Genomic DNA, 16773 nt, shown 5'->3' with positions numbered 1-16773 from the left:
TACCGGTACAACTTACATTTATTGCCATTCGATTCATAACCCTTTACTGTTATAGTTTCTGAGCTTCCCAAATAAAGGTTACTGGTACAGTCAACTCTCACCTTGTGGACATACTATTACAGTCAAAATCCAGATCCCCGACGAAAGAGGTTTGACTGGAAGTGACTCCCACTATTACAGACTCTCGCTATAATATGGACAATAAACGATACCCTGAGCGTGTCCACTATAATGAGAGTTGACTGTACAGATTTATTGGCTATGTAAACATCCTAGTACAAATCTCAGTGACAAATACCTCAATCGAGAACAACTGCACTTACATTTAAATTTAACACACTTTCACATATAAAATAAGAAATTGCACAGCAAGTTAAATCTGTGACCTCTTCAATTGGTTGGCATGTAAGAGTTGAAAGTGGGATGATTTCATGTAACCACACATGAAAAATACCTTGATAGCAGGGTCCAAGTTTTTATTTCTATTTTTAAATTATATTTATTGTTAATTAAGTTATTATTTTTAACAGCTAAAGATTTAAAGTAAATACATAAAGATTAAGAAGAGCGATTGAACTAAATAAGGTTTCAATGAACACCCTGCACATTATCATTTGTAAAATATCAAATGTAAATGTGCATGCCGGCATGGGGTCATTGAAATTTTATGTAATTCTATTGCTCATCTTTATCTTAAAGTATTTTTTTTTATAACAACTAAAGAATTTAAATAAATACATTAAGATTTAACAAGCAATTTAACTACATAATGTTTCAATGAACGTTAAACCCTGCACATTGTCATTTGTAACATTTTCAAATGTAAATGTGTATGGAATCCGGTCATTGAGATGTTACGTAATTTTATTGCTCATCTTCTCTTAAAGTATTTAATAATGATATTTTGTTATCAGTGTATAGTTTATATTACTGTTTATGTTGGTTATTTTTTAATATAGCTGTTGTCATTTGGAGGCTGGTAGCAAGATTAACTTTTCAAGCATGATTACATAAAGTCATTCCAGATTCAAATCTATTATGGCAACCAACTGAAGAGGTCATAGATGAACCTAGTTTTGTTTTGTTTATCATTGTATTATGTAAATGTGTGTTGAAAGTAAATGCAATTGAGATCGTTCCTGATCAAGATGCTGTTTAGTTATTGTTTCGTTTCATTTCAATTCTCCTTACTAATTCCCATACATTTCTTTTAATGTTTGTTTTGAGAATTTGGTGGTTTATCAAGACAGTTTTCTCCAGTTGATGATTGTCTTTGTTCTCATCACTTGACTGATAGACAGTGGACAAACAATGTAAGGAGAAATTAGAAGTTGATCGCTTGATCTTCTCAATATCGTTTGTTAGTAGAAAAGAAATATTGTCTGGACTTTAAACACAGCATATCCAACTGACTACATCAATTTCCTTTCATGATCTTCACTGCTTGTTATTTGTAAAATTACAGTTTGGATTTAATTATGGTTACTTTGCTGCATTGAGTGTTGGTGAGTTATGCATTGGCCTTCCTCTTAGGACTTTGTTAAACTAGCCCTGTGAAATAGAACCTGCAAAGAAAGTTGAAAAATACTAAAGATTTGCAAGCAAAAGATCCCTAGCTTGAACTGAGAATTACTGTTAAAATGTACTGACTTACAGATAAGAGCGGTTACTTGAATGGGATCACTAGGAAAACATGGATTGAGAACAAAGGACTGCAGCGATTTTTTTTCATAAATGAACCAATTAAATTAAAATGAGAGAATACGATACTAAAAATTTCTAAAAACATTAAAAGGAATATTACCGATCATGGGACAAAGAAAAATTCTGAGTCCCAGACGGGAATCGAACCCTTGGCCTCCCAGATACCGGTTGCGCGCTCTAACTAACTGAGCTACGAGAGACTCAACCTAGTACCACTTATCAACCTAGTAAAATGGCCCTGCTCACAACAAGTCTCTCGTAGCTCAGTTGGTTAGAGCGCCCAACTGGTATCTGGGAGGCCATGGGTTCGATTCCCGTCAGGGACTCAGAATTTTTCTTTGTCCCATGCTGGAGTCATGTTGAACACTTCATCTTCATTACTTATTACCGAGCTTAAAATTTACCATTTTTATTATTTACTACAAACTTGGTGAATTCAACATTGCTGATCCTAGCAGTATGCAGGAGGCATGTCACTTATCAACCTAGTAAAATGGCCCAGCTCACAACAAGTCTCTCGTAGCTCAGTTGGTAAGAGTGCCCAACCCGTACCTGGAAGGCCATGGGTTCGATTCCCGTCAGGGACTCAGAAGTTTTCTTTGTCCCATGCTCGAGTCATGTTGAAAACTTCATCTTCAATAATTACATTGTACAAATTATCCACATACCTGGAGGAGCATCAATTATCAGGTTATTCTATCATGTCCATTGCAAATCTGATAGAAACCACCTGAGGTATGATTCTTGCTACAAAAAAATAAAAAAAAAATAATTGTTGTCTTTAAATTTCAGTGGTGAATGGTAAAATCAAGATAATTATCTTTTCTGTAAGACTGGGAATTTTGTAGCCTAATGTAAAAAATCAAGACTTAATATGTTGCAAAAACAAATCAAGCTCAAAGTGATGACCTGTGAAAATTACTCAAATTCTGCCTTTTTTGAAAGGACCATTTCCCAAAGCAATTTGAAATTATGTGTTTTACTCTTTCCTCTATTTATTCTGTCAGCAAATTAATCATGCAAATTTCAGCTTTTTTTATCCACTTGTACTTAAGCATTCCCATTCCAGTAATTTGGCTACTTGGCAAGGAACAATGTTAACTATCTAGCTACTACACAGAAAAACAAGAGTGCCATTATTAAATTCTCTCAGCTAAAAACAAAACACTCGAACATAGGGTACAACATTGGGTTAATCAATTAAGCAGAAGAGTGCATCTTAGGCTGTTCTGCCTGTTCACTTCATATTTAGGGTTACTTCTGATTTAGGGTTATTATTTTTAATTGGGATATGAATTATTTCCATAGTTTACCTAGAGGATTATGGATTATTGACAGACCCCCTAACAGGGCCACACAAAGTCGGAAGTTTTATTCCAGGAGATTAAGAAGAAGAAAGGGTTTTGATCAATGCAGTCTTGTTTAGATTATGCATCATGTGTTCACTAATCCCTTTACCTAATACTGTAAAACATTAAGCCCTCTGACCCTTCTGCTCAAAAACGAATATGAAACAGAAAACTGCCAAAATTTCAGGTTACCTTTCCGCTATTACAGCTTGAAAGCATTGTCCAAGCAATCTGCATCTCGACAGTACTAATCTAAGAATGTTTGTCAACTCCTTTTTGTGGGACAGGAATAGGAACATGCTTGATAGATTTACACTTCTTCTCTTGTCTGAAAAGTAATCAAAAATATTCTTAAGTTTATTGTAGCTCTTTGATAATTAGCAACCAGTGCCTTTGCTGAAGGTGACTGTTTCAGTTGATTTAAATAAGACTGCAGTCATTAATTGCTACTGTTTTTTTAAAATTCATGAAACAAAATAACACAAGCTTTAGTCTTAAGGCAAGGAGGAAACTACTGGGCACATTTACCAGTAGGATTTAAAAAAAACACATAATAATTTTGTGTTTACAAAACTATTAGAAGTGTGACTAAATTAATTTGATGTTATTTTCAAGAAAAGAAGGTTAGCAAACTGGGCATGTACCAAAACCCGAAACAACAAAACGAAACCACCGCAACGACACTTCAAAAAGCATTATACTGCAAATTAAAGAGCCAGCGTGCAATATATTGTGATTACAATTGTATACTTTCGTTTTCATTGTTGCCATTTTGATACAACAAACTCTTCTCATTCTTAGGGTCTTCTCTTCTTTTGAGGTGCAATTTACAATGATGATTCATTCAAGCTGTAAGCGCGCTAGTTTACAGAAACAAAAGAGGCCCTGTTAGGGTTCAAGGATTATGGAATATAATTTTACGGATTATCAGAGAAGAGATTGCTCTCTAAATTTTAAAATTACAGATTATTAATTTGTGTTCTGGATTATAAAATTCAATTACCGTAAAGACTTGTGTATAAGCTGAGTGCACTTGTACATACATGTACATGTAGGCCAACCCCCAACTCTCAAGGTTGATTCTGAAAAAGAAAATAAGAATGCTAAATTAAGGTAAAGTTGTTGGTTGCTATTCGATCACAATAAGATTTACTCATTCTGTGTATGTGTTATCCAAACTTCACTCAAATTCTTGATTAACTTATTCAAATAAAAAATTGCTCTTTGACAAGATGTTGTCTTTAAAACAAAAGTCTACGGGGCCTCACAAAAGTCACAAATTTTATTCCAGAAAACTATATTCCAGTGTAGCCATACCTTACCTTTTACAGATATATATCCAGAAATAGCACCAGTCAGATAGATTGCCAGCCAGGTGATCCAGGCAAAAACAACCTGAAAAATATTAAGAAAACAAAGAACACAGCAAGGAGAAGAGAGTTATATAAAAAACAGACAGTTTGAATACATGGACTATATTACACATACATTCCAGGAGATTATTTAAGAAGAAGAAAGGGTTTTGATCAATGCAGTCTTGTTTAGATTATGTATCATGTGTTCACTAATCCCTTTACCTAATACTGTAAAACATTAAGCCCTCTGACCCTTCTGCTCAAAAACGAATATGAAACAGAAAACTGCCAAAATTTCAGGTTACCTTTCCGCTATTACAGCTTGAAAGCATTGTCCAAGCAATCTGCATCTCGACAGTACTAGTCTAAGAATGTTTGTCAACTCCTTTTTGTGGCACAGGAATAGGAACATGCTTGATAGATTTACACTTCTTCTCTTGTCTGAAAAGTAATCAAAAATATTCTTAAGTTTATTGTAGCTCTTTGATAATTAGCAACCAGTGCCTTTGCTGAAGGTGACTGTTTTAGGTGATTTAAATAAGACTAGCCTGCAGTTATTGCTACTGTTTCAAAATTCATGAAACAAAATAACACAAGCTTTATTAGTCTTAAGGCAAGGAGGAAACTACTGGGCACATTTACCAGTAGGATTAAAAAAAAAACATAATAATGTTGTGTTTACAAAACTATTAGAAGAGTGACTAAATCAATTTGATGTTATTTTCAAGAAAAGAAGGTTAACAAACTGGGCATGTACCAAAACCCGAAACAACAAAACAAAACCACCGCAACGGCACTTCAAAAAGCATTATACTGCAAATTAAAGAGCCAGTGTGCAGTGTGCAATGTGTTAAAATTTTTCAAACCAGTTTGATTTTTATATTTCATTGTCTTATATTCATTACCATAATCTGAAAACAAAGGGAAATAAAAATCAAACTGGTTAGAAAAATTTTAAACAAAGAAAAAATTAAACCACAACATATACTTACGTTTTCATTGTTTCCATTTTGATACAACAAACTCTTCTCATTCTTAGGGTCTTCGATTCTCTTCTTTAAAGGTGCAATTTACAATGATGATTCATTCAAGCTGTAAGTTTACAGAAACAAAAGAGGCCCTGTTAGGGTTCAAGGATTATGGAATATAATTTTACGGATTATCAGAGAAGAGATTGCTCTCTAAATTTTAAAATTACAGATTATTAATTTGTGTTCTGGATTATAAAATTCAATTACCGTAAAGACTTGTGTATAAGCTAAGTGCACTTGTACATACATGATTGTAAGCCAACCCCCAACTCTCAAGGTTGATTCTGAAAAAGAAAATAAGAATGCTAAATTAAGGTAAAGTTGTCGGTTGCTATTCACAATAAGATTTACTCATTCTGTGTATGTGTTTACCAAACTTCACTCAAATTCTTGATTAATTTATTTAAATAAAAAATTGCTCTTTGACAAGATGTTGCCTTTAAGACAAAAGTCTACGGGGCCTCACAAAAGTCACAAATTTTATTCCAGAAAACTATATTCCAGTGTAGCCAAACCTTACCTTTTACAGATATATATTTAGAAATAGCACCAGTCAGATAGATTGCCAGCCAGGTGATCCAGGCAAAAACAACCTGAAAAGTATTAAGAAAACAAAGAACACAGCAAGGAGTCATCTAGAAGAGAGTTATATAAAAAACAGACAGTTTGAATACATGGAGTATATGGCATAGTTGCGCGGAGATATGAAATTTCTGAAGATTTCGGCCATTTTCCGAAGAATTCATCTCGAATTAATCAATTTAAATCATATTTAACCCTCAGTAGAGATCAAGGCAGACAAATCGTCTTGAATCAATCAGTTCAAACCAAATTAACAACGTTTTTAACCCTCATTTTTGCCAAGTTGACTTCCGGTATGTCGGTAGAGATCAAGGCAGACAAAACGTCTTAAATCGATCGGTTCGAATTAACGTTTTTAACCCTCATTTTTGCCAAGTTGACTTCCGGTATGTCGGGTAGAGATCAAGGCAGACAAATCGTCTTGAATCATTCAGTTCGAATCAAATTAACAACGTTTTTAACCCTCGTTATTGCCAAGTTGACTTCCGGCCAACACTGTGCAAATCGGTCAAATCAACAAGTACTTTTGCGAATCGATTCCATTTGATGGAACGTTTTAAGAACGAGGAAGGTTTCTATTTTCATTTTGTGCTAGCCCTTGACATCCAGTAATGTGGATCTTGTTGTGTGAATCGTGTTGACAAGTACTCTTGACAAAAGAACGAGGAAGGTCTATCCTTTCATTTTGTGCTAGCTCTTGACTTCCAGTGAATAGTAATGTATTGATGTCATGTGGATCAACAAGAAATCTTGAGAAGTCAATACAGTTTGGGTGTAATTAAAAAGTGGCTTCCTATGGCTTTGAAAAGGAGCAAAAAAGGATGTCAGCAGCCAGGCCATGGTATTTGCTTCTAAAGTTGTTTACGACTGTGAGAAATTATGAAAGAAGAAAGTTAAATAAACATGTCATAATTATGACAACACATGGCGATTGCGTAAAAGTTATGTTGCGAGAAGTGTGTCATTGGCAAGTGCATCACAATTGATAAAAGTGGTTTACAAGGACACCAGGAAAACATGCATGGCAATTGGATATAGATCGTTAAGTAAAAACATGAAAGCAGTAAAAAAAGGATGCACATAAAAATACCAAATAGTAAAATTGCATGCACTTGGAATTGAGAGTTTGGAGTTGTTTTAAAACCATTTCTGTCATTTATTAGGAAATATTTTAACCTAGAAATTAATTTTCTTAATTTTTTTAACAATTCAATTTTAGCCTTATAACTAAAATTACATGTGACCTTCATATGAATGCATTTCAGACCTATTTCTTATCATTGCTGTAAAAAGTACAATATGTAGCCTTAAAAAATATTTTACTTTTCAATAGCTAGCGCTTTACAAGTTATTTAGAATTAAAAATTACAATCTATATTAAAAAGTTGCAACTTAATTGTATATAGTAAAAATAGAAGATCAATAAAAGGATTAAAAAGAATAAAAAGACTTAAGCTAATTCACCTAGTAAGTAAATTGTAAAAATACACTAAATTATAAAAATTTCTTTTTGAGTTGAGCGGAGAAGTAGGCTAACAAAAAATAAAAAAGACATAACTACCAGTATCTGCAAGCAAATGGCTTTTGGTTAAAGAGTTGTTTATATCCTGTGAAAAAACAGGGTCGTACCTAGGATTTTTTGTCTGTGGGGGCAAACAAAAGTTTTCTTACATTTGTTAGTTTTTTGGTTTCCCTGGCAGGGGCATACGTTCGACCCAAGATAGGCACCCAAGATAAGGTTAGCAAACGTAAACTGAGTTAGTAACAAGAGTGTTTATATCGTCATACAAATTTCAAACGACCGTGCGCTCAGCATAAAGTGCGCGTCCAACATCACTTCAAACTAACAGCGAAACAATATCAATTCAACAGCGCACGAGGCAGCTAATAAGCCAACCTATCGCAATCCCTACCACATAGAACGACTTTCGGTTGCGCATACAGAGGACAACCACGGGACCACACTGCACCACAAGATTAGGATGCGTTGTCCTACCGTCGAACGTAAAAATTGTTTACAGCCTAGCGGTATCGGCTTAATGAATTGTTTTTGCGCGCGCTATCTTTGCTGCTAATGTCATTGTTGACATTGCTGTGACGCAATTAATTGCTATCTAATGTCTTCTCGCATGAGATCGAGGCCATCCTGCCACATACCGACATACATAGAACAACACATAAAACGACTTTCGCTTGTGCGTTCACAGGACAACCATGGGACCACAGGCCACCACAAGATTAGGATGTGTTCTCCTACTGTCAAATGCAAAAAAAGGCTGCACTTTAGTAAAAATTATGTGCATAAAATAATCATATATACCGAATATTAAAAAAGCAAGCATCTGAAATTATCATATACCAAATAGTAAAATGGCATCCATTTAAAAAACGCTAGCAGGACTTCAAACGCGATGTACGATGAATTAGCTTTCGCCCAAAGGTCTCTGACGAGTCTCTCGGCGGAGACGAAACATGCGTGTCAGACCAGCCACGAAAGTATTCATTAACAATTTACATGTTATGCAATTGGGAATGCTTACGCGATGCAAGGCCAGATTGCACCATCATTTTGACGCTAGCGGGACTTCGAACGCGATGTTCAACCAGTTAGCTTTCACCGAAAGTTCTCTAACGAGTCTCTTGGTGGAGACAAAACATGCGTGTCAGACCAGCCACGAAAGTATTCATTAACAATTTACATGTTACGCAATTGGGAATGCTTACGCAATGCAAGGCCAGATTGCACCATCATTTCGACGCTAGCGGGACTTCGAACGCAATGTTCGACCAGTTAGCTTTCACCGAAAGGTCTCTAATGAGTCTCTTGGCGGAGACAAAAAATGCATGTCAGACCAGCCACGAAAGTATTCATTAACAGTTTACATGTTACGCAATTGGGAATGCTTACGCGATGCAAGGCCAGATTGCACCATCATTTCGACGCTAGCGGGACTTCGAATGCGATGTTCGACGAGTTAGCTTTCACCGAAAGGTCTCTGATGAGTCTCTTGGCGGAGACAAAACATGCGTGTCAGACCAGCCATGAAAGTATTCATTAACAGTTTACATGTTACGTAATTGGGAATGCTTACACGATGTAAGGCCAGATTGCACCATCATTTCGACGCTAGCGGGACTTCGAATGCGATGTTCGACGAGTTAGCTTTCACCGAAAGGTCTTTGATGAGTCTCTTGGCGGAGACGAAACTTGCGTGTCAGACCAGCTAGGAAAGTATTCATTAACAATTTATATGTTACGCAATTGGGAATGCTTACGCGATGCAAGGCCAGATTGCACCATCATTTCGACGCTAGCGGGACTTCGAACGCAATGTTCGACCAGTTAGCTTTCACCGAAAGGTCTCTGATGAGTCTCTTGGCGGAGATGAAACATGCGTGTCAGACCAGCCAGGAAAGTATTCATTAACAGTTTACATGTTACGCAATTGGGAATGCTTACGCGATGCAAGGCCAGATTGCACCATCATTTTGACGCTAGTGGGACTTCGAACACGATGTGCGACGAGTTAGCTTTCACCCAAAGGTCTCTGATGAGTCTCGCGGCGAAGACAAAACATGCGTGTCAGACCAGCCACATAAGTATTCATTAACAATTTACACGTTATGCAATTGGGAATGCTTACGCGATGCAAGGCCAGATTGCACCATCATTTCGACGCTAGCGGGACTTCGAATGCGATGTTCGACGAGTTAGCTTTCACTGAAAGGTCTCTGATGAGTCTCTTGGCGGAGACAAAACATGCGTGTCAGACCAGCCATGAAAGTATTCATTAACAGTTTACATGTTACACAATTGGGAATGCTTACACGATGTAAGGCCAGATTGCACCATCATTTCGACGCTAGCGGGACTTCGAATGCGATGTTCAACGAGTTAGCTTTCACCGAAAGGTCTCTGATGAGTATCTTGGCGGAGACGAAACATGCGTGTCAGACAAGCCAGGAAAGTATTCATTAACAATTTACATGTTACGCAATTGGGAATGCTTACGCGATGTAAGGCCAGATTGCACCATCATTTCGACCCAAGCGGGTCTTCGAACCTGATGTTTGATGAGTTAGCTTTCACCGAAAGGTCTCTGATGAGTCTCTCGGCGGAGACAAAACATGCGTGTCAGACCAGCCACATAAGTATTCATTAACAATTTACGCGTTACGCAATTGGGAATGCTTACGCGATGCAAGGCCAGATTGCACCATCATTTCGACGCTAGCGGGTCTTCGAACGCGATGTTTGACGAGTTAGCTTTCACCGAAAAGTCTCTGATGAGTCTCTTGGTGAAGACGGAACGTGCGTGTCAGACCAGCTAGGAAAGTATTCATTAACAATTTATATGTTACGCAATTGGGAATGCTTACGCGATGCAAGGCCAGATTGCACCATCATTTCGACGCTAGCGGGACTTCGAACGCAATGTTCGAACAGTTAGCTTTCACCGAAAGGTCTCTAATGAGTCTCTTGGCGGAGACAAAACATGCGTGTCAGACCAGCCATGAAAGTATTCATTAACAGTTTACATGTTACGCAATTGGGAATGCTTACACGATGTAAGGCCAGATTGCACCATCATTTTGACGCTAGCGGGACTTCGAACACGATGTGCGACGAGTTAGCTTTCACCGAAAGGTCTCTGATGAGTCTCTTGGCGGAGACGAAACATGCGTGTCAGACCAGCCAGGAAAGTATTCATTAACAATTTACATGTTACGCAATAGGGAATGCTTACGCGATGCAAGGCCAGATTGCACCATCATTTCGACCCTAGCGGGTCTTCGAACGCGATGTTTGACGAGTTAGCTTTCACCGAAAGGTCTCTGATGAGTCTCTCGGCGGAAACAAAACATGCGTGTCAGACCAGCCACGTAAGTATTCATTAACAATTTACACGTTATGCAATTGGGAATGCTTACGTGATGCAAGGCCAGATTGCACCATCATTTTGTTCACTAAACAATCCAGTTTCCCTTGGCATTTCTTTAAGACAGAAAACATATTTCTTATGTCAGGACTCTCGACACCGTGGATTTTTACTATTCGGTTGTAAAACAACCCAATAGTAAAACAAACACTAACTTAAATTAATCATGTACAAACACCCAATAGTAAAATATATACCAAGTAGTAAAACAGCATGTACTTAAAATTGTCATGTAAAACAACCCAATAGTTAAACAAACATGAACTTAAATTAATCATGTACAAATACCCAAAATCTAATAAGCATAGGAACTTAAAATTATCATGTACAAACACCCAATAGTAAAATATATACCAAGTTGTAAAATAGCCTGCACTTTTAAAAAATACCCTTTATGTAGTAAAAAAAGCATGAACTTAAATTTGTCATGCACATTAATACTCAATTAAAGTAAAAAAAAAAGCATGAACTGAAATATTTATCATGTACAAATACCCAATAGCAAAAGCAAAGCAAAGTCAAACAAAAGTTTTAACCATAATAAACACATGCATTTTTACTTACCAGAACTGTCTTTCTAATTCTTGAGAGCCAAATGTGTCTCCTTGAAACACATATAAAAACATCCCAGGAGAAGACAAAAGCAAAGCAAAATCAAACAAAAGTTTGAACAATAATAAACATATGCACTTTTACTTACCAGAAATGTCTTTGTTGAGAGCCAAATGTGTCTCGTTGAAATGCATGTACCGGTAATCAGAAAAGAAAAAGTGGATCCACTCATGCCACAGAGAAAATGGTAACAAAGAGAACAGGAATAATCAAAATAGCCAACAAGTGTACTACAGTTATTCTCAAACGACAGTTTTAAATCAAGTGTCTAGATGATCATACAAGCTTTTGTTTCTTACTATTAAAAAAAAAATGAATGATAAGCTGTCGTATACTTACATATCATGATCATAATTGAATTCAATTTTACCCGTCACTCACCTGAGCTGTTCCAAGCTTTGAAAAAGGCTTAAATGATGATAACATCCTTAGTGGACTGGTCTTAAATTAATCATGTACAAATACCCAAAATCTAAAAAGCATTGGCACTTAAAATTATCATGTACAAACACCCAATAGTATCATATAAAAATAGCCAATAGAAAAATATGCACTTGGAGTATCAAATAATGAGTACATAAAAAGCAAAGCAAAATCAAACAAAAGTTTTAACAATAATAAACATATGCATTTTTACTTACCAGAAATGTCTTTCTAATTGTTGAGAGCCAAATGTGTCTCGTTGAAATGCATGTAAACAGAAAAAAAAGTGGATCCACTCCAAGTGGATGCACTCATGCCACAGAGAAAATGATAACATAGAGAACAGGAATAATCAAAATAGCCAACAGGTGTACTACAGTTATTCTCAAATGACAGTTTTAAATCAAGTGTCTAGATGATCATACAAGCTTTTGTTTCTTACTATTTAAAAAAAAAAATGGATGATAAGCTGTCGTATACTTACATATCATGATCATAATTGAATTCAATTTTACCCGTCACTCACCTGCTAAATATATGAGCTGTTCCAAGCTTTGAAAAAGGCTTAAACGACCATAACATCCTTCGTGATCTGGTGTAAATCTTGAGCGCAACAGGTGCAAGGAAGCTGTCTGTTTCATTCACTGAAGAGATGGAATTGCAAACAGGTAAAAGGTCAAATGACAATTTCCTCGCACAGAACAAGAATTGACAATTACTGGTTACAGGCAAATTGAAAGCAAAGTGAAGGGCAAAGGAAATTGCATGCATGCAAAAAACTTCACTCCTTCGCAGTTCTACAATAATAATCATTCCCGCCCACAGATCTAAAAAAATTTACAAACCCATCTCTCGACTCCTCAAAGTTAAGAAATGAAATCTTTTTGTCTCGTGATGTCATGACGACACAAGAATATACTCCATGATTTAGTTTTGCGTGACATTGTCTTCGTGTCAGGTCATCCGTTTTTCATCTTTTTGAGTTGTGCAGAAACACGCATCTTTCTCTCAAGTGTTATTCGCTGCTCAAAATAACGCTATACGTGCTGACAGAAAAGTTAACATACAGTTGAAGCTCTCTTAACTGACACTCTCGTAAGCGAACAGCTCTACATACGACCGCCTTGTTTGAAACCCCGTTTTAACTCCCATACAAACTTCGTATTTTTACATTCTCGTAAGCGGACATTCTCGTAAGCGGCCGCGGACACTATCAGAGATTACGAGTTAGACTTTTTCTTTGTTTTTAATCTCCCGTAAGCAGACACTCCAAAGAAAATCCTATAAACAACCTCTGTATCTTATTTTTTATATCAATCAACTTCACATCTCCATTCGTCACAATAATTCAGCAATTCGGTACCATATTGCAGTGTTTGTTTTGTCGTCATCCACGTCCGGTTACATTTCAAAACACCACTACCATGCATATTACCATTATGTTTGCTGGGCAAGCTTCCGTAAGCGGCCATCTATCCCCTTCACCTCTAGGGGCCGCTTACTAGAACCATTCTCGTAAGCGGCCAGCTCCAGTTGCGGACACTTTTTTCCCGTCCCGAGGGTGTCCGCTTACGAGAGCTTCGACTGTATTCACAAAACAAATTTACCTAATGCTAAAAAGGATCAAAAGTTACACTTAAATATTTTTGTGATGAAATAGAATTCGCGCTACCAAGCCTGAGAGCACGAACCATCAATGACACAATTCCCATGGAAAAATAAACTTCATCGAATTACCAAATTACCATGAGGTTGCTCGAAGAGCCTTTGATTATCTTTAACTGTGAAATCGTGAAGTTCAGCGCAAGCATTCACAACAAAGGTTTCTGAATGGAAAAGTGAATCAAGAGTTTCGTATATCGTGTTGTGAATGCCACAACATTTATCGAGCGACAAAAGTAGCTTTAGTTTTAGTTCAAATTTTAGGGGTGAGGAGTCTAAATGTTTCTTTATGTTAGATGCACGCTTTTTAATTTTCGATATCTTTACAAGCAATAATTAAAATAGACGTGAAAAGCGGTTTATTTTCAAATAAATTAAACTCTGAAAAGAGTCACGAGACACTAAGCCCAGAGGGCTTTTGATTTAAAAATAGCTGCTTGTCTGTAATCCAGTGTACTGTCAGTTGAAACACAAAATAATATTGTACACAAAAATTTAATTGGACTCAAAGGATGTTTCTCTACTCCAAGGATCAGTTATAAATAAGTTATAAATTTCCTAACTTTTCCCTAACCTACATAAACTTCCCCTGACCAAATAAATGCAAAAAGTACATCATCTCAGTTACAGTAGTTTCTCTGACCTTTAATTAGCAATTGTAAAACTTAGAATTCGAAATTTCTTCCGTCGACTAAGCTTATGCATGTGCCACGAGGTAACAGCTAAACGAGCTTCACACGTTAAAATAGCGAAGAAGTAAATAAAATTGGAACTCCTGCAGATATAAAAACAGAATAGTCAACTCGACTCGACGAAAAAAACCTAGAGGGTCGGAATTGAATGACGCTTATCTGACCTTATCTCGGCTCGCTTCGTTCGCGCACGACATTTTGCAGGCCATGAACTGGAGGTATTAAACCGCTTAAATAACGAACAGAAAACAACACAACGAAACAATTTGAAAACTTACTTGCAAATGGAGATGAACAGAAGGCAGACGCGTTCTAGAACAAGAACAGCATTTTAGCTGCTTGTCCTCCACCTCAACACAGCACAAGATGACAAGACATGTGACCGAATTTGCCGCGCTCAGAAGGCGCGCTGGGGGTGCTGGGTACATTTTCCTACCCAGTTCCATTCAACCAAAAATCATGAAAATTCTAGTGGCGAATGGAACGATGGAACAGAATTTTTTCGACTTTTCGGGATGACATGACTTCTCAGAATGCAAAACAAACTTTCCATATGGTAGTCGGTCTAATATGGAAATTTTTACGGTGCAGTTAAATAATGCACTGGGGCGGGTTTGCTGCACATAATTATAACATTTTTTTTGCAAAATAAAAAAGCATAAAATTTGCGCGCACTGATAAACGGCCATGAATGACATCGTGGCCGCCACAACAGGGATCTTTCAAAAGGCAGACAAGAAACGAAAATGTTGCCAAACAAAAAGTTTAGTAAGCAATACAATGGTGTAGCCTGTATGTGCGTCATAACTATTTGTATATTCAGAGCTTTCAAGTTGATTTGCTGGGAAAAAGAGATTTTCGATGGCGGGGGCCTGGGGGCATGCTCCCCCCCCCCCCCCCCCTCCACCCAGAAAATTATGAAAATTGAAGTAGCTTAGACGCGTTTTCCTTTTTTCTGAACGGAAATGTGACCCTTTAAAAGTGACTATTTAGAAACGGAGGCTCTGGGAACGAGACATCCTCGTACCCAGGGTCTTTGATCACATATCATCTCAAAGCGATTCTATCGTGAGACAAACGAATAAACGTTCATTCATATATCATGTCAATTAAAAAGCTTGCATAGTGTTTTAATTAAAAGTTTTTTTCAAATTAGGATCATTTTTGTTTTTGCAAAGTTAAGGTCTTACGGGAGGTAAAACTTACTTTTAAGAGTTAGTTGTAATAAATAAAATCTTTCACAGCATCTCAACCCAATTTATGACACATGTGTGCGCTAAATTATTTAACTTTTGTATGCCATACCTGACCAAGAACGTTTGTTTTGATGGCAACGTTCCTTATCAAGACAAGCACAAAGAGACCTGGGGCCCTGGTGCATAGAAAGTGTTAAAATCAAATGAGAACACGTGAATATGTTAAATTATTTATTCCAGGCGTAGTCAATCGATAGAAATCGATATCGGAAATCAATCGATACAATCGATATCTATCGATATCAATCACCGATTGATATCGATTGAAATCGGTAATCAATAACAATCGAACTCACAGAAAAAACTTTATCGATTGTTATCGATTGAGAAAATCGATAATAATCGATAGCAATCGACAGTAATCGATAACAACTACTAATCCCAAGGAGCCTCCGGGAGTGTATTCGTTTCAAACATATTCTAAAGATGGCGTTACTATTTAGTAAAACAATATACGAGACCGGCGTTTAAATGGTGAAACATTTTATTAATTCAGCATCTAGTCCTGCCGAAGTCCAGTCTGAGGTCCAGGCAGAATGTTCATCAGGATTCTCGTGGTTTGGGGTTTTGAAATATTTTAACTAGTCCATTCAACCCAGGCAGCGCTCAGAGCGCTGTCGATTGCATCTCCATTATGGCGTTCTTGCAGTGTTCTTGCGTAGGTGAAAGTTCAACTCGATCCTATATATGCACGGACATTGTAGCCCTCCCGAACGATTCCATCTTTTTGCTTCATACAATGTATTTATGACGTTGTTATAGCGAGACTAGAGGGTTGCGCACCGCTACTTCGGCCGCAACTTCTTCTTCTAATTTTGAATCGCGCTGGAGTATCAATATTGTTCTTGTCCTTCTATTACAACTACAAGCTTGGTAATATTTTCATTACATATCCACGATTGAAGAACTTAATAGACCCATAAAAGAACATCGTATCCATGTTTAACATGTAGGAATTGACATAAATAACTTCCGATAAAAATCGATAACAATCGATAAACCAATCCTTATCGATTTCCGATGTCAATCGAACTCACAACTTTTTTTCTTTATCGATTTCTATCGAGTGGCATCGGAAATCGATATCAATCTTCGATTGATATCGATTGCTATTGATTGTTATCGATTATCGGTTTATCGATTGACTACGCCTGGTTTATTGCACTC

At 37.0% G+C, this 16773-nt stretch overlaps 1 long non-coding RNA gene across 5 annotated transcripts; it reads right to left on the bottom strand.

The window, feature by feature from the left end:
• LOC144643091 (uncharacterized) lies at nucleotides 1-15071 on the bottom strand. Of its 5 annotated transcripts, XR_013568852.1 has the most exons (11): nucleotides 14629-14748; nucleotides 5960-12640; nucleotides 5647-5723; nucleotides 5401-5500; nucleotides 4714-4849; nucleotides 4376-4448; nucleotides 4057-4135; nucleotides 3808-3902; nucleotides 3246-3381; nucleotides 2373-2451; nucleotides 1-1565 (listed from the first exon to the last, which is right to left on the bottom strand). It is a non-coding gene; the product is annotated as an uncharacterized LOC144643091 (long non-coding RNA). The 5 variants fall into 5 exon arrangements; XR_013568848.1 differs by lacking the exon at nucleotides 3808-3902 and having other exon boundaries at nucleotides 14629-14859; XR_013568849.1 differs by lacking the exons at nucleotides 3808-3902; nucleotides 5401-5500 and having other exon boundaries at nucleotides 5687-5723; nucleotides 14629-14869.
• Nucleotides 15072-16773: the final 1702 nt, after the last annotated feature.

Source organism: Oculina patagonica, chromosome 2, assembly GCF_052425735.1.
Source record: "Oculina patagonica isolate OP01 chromosome 2, crgOcupat, whole genome shotgun sequence".
Taxonomy (NCBI): domain Eukaryota; kingdom Metazoa; phylum Cnidaria; class Anthozoa; order Scleractinia; family Oculinidae; genus Oculina; species Oculina patagonica.
This window is presented reverse-complemented; position numbering and strand designations above follow the sequence as displayed.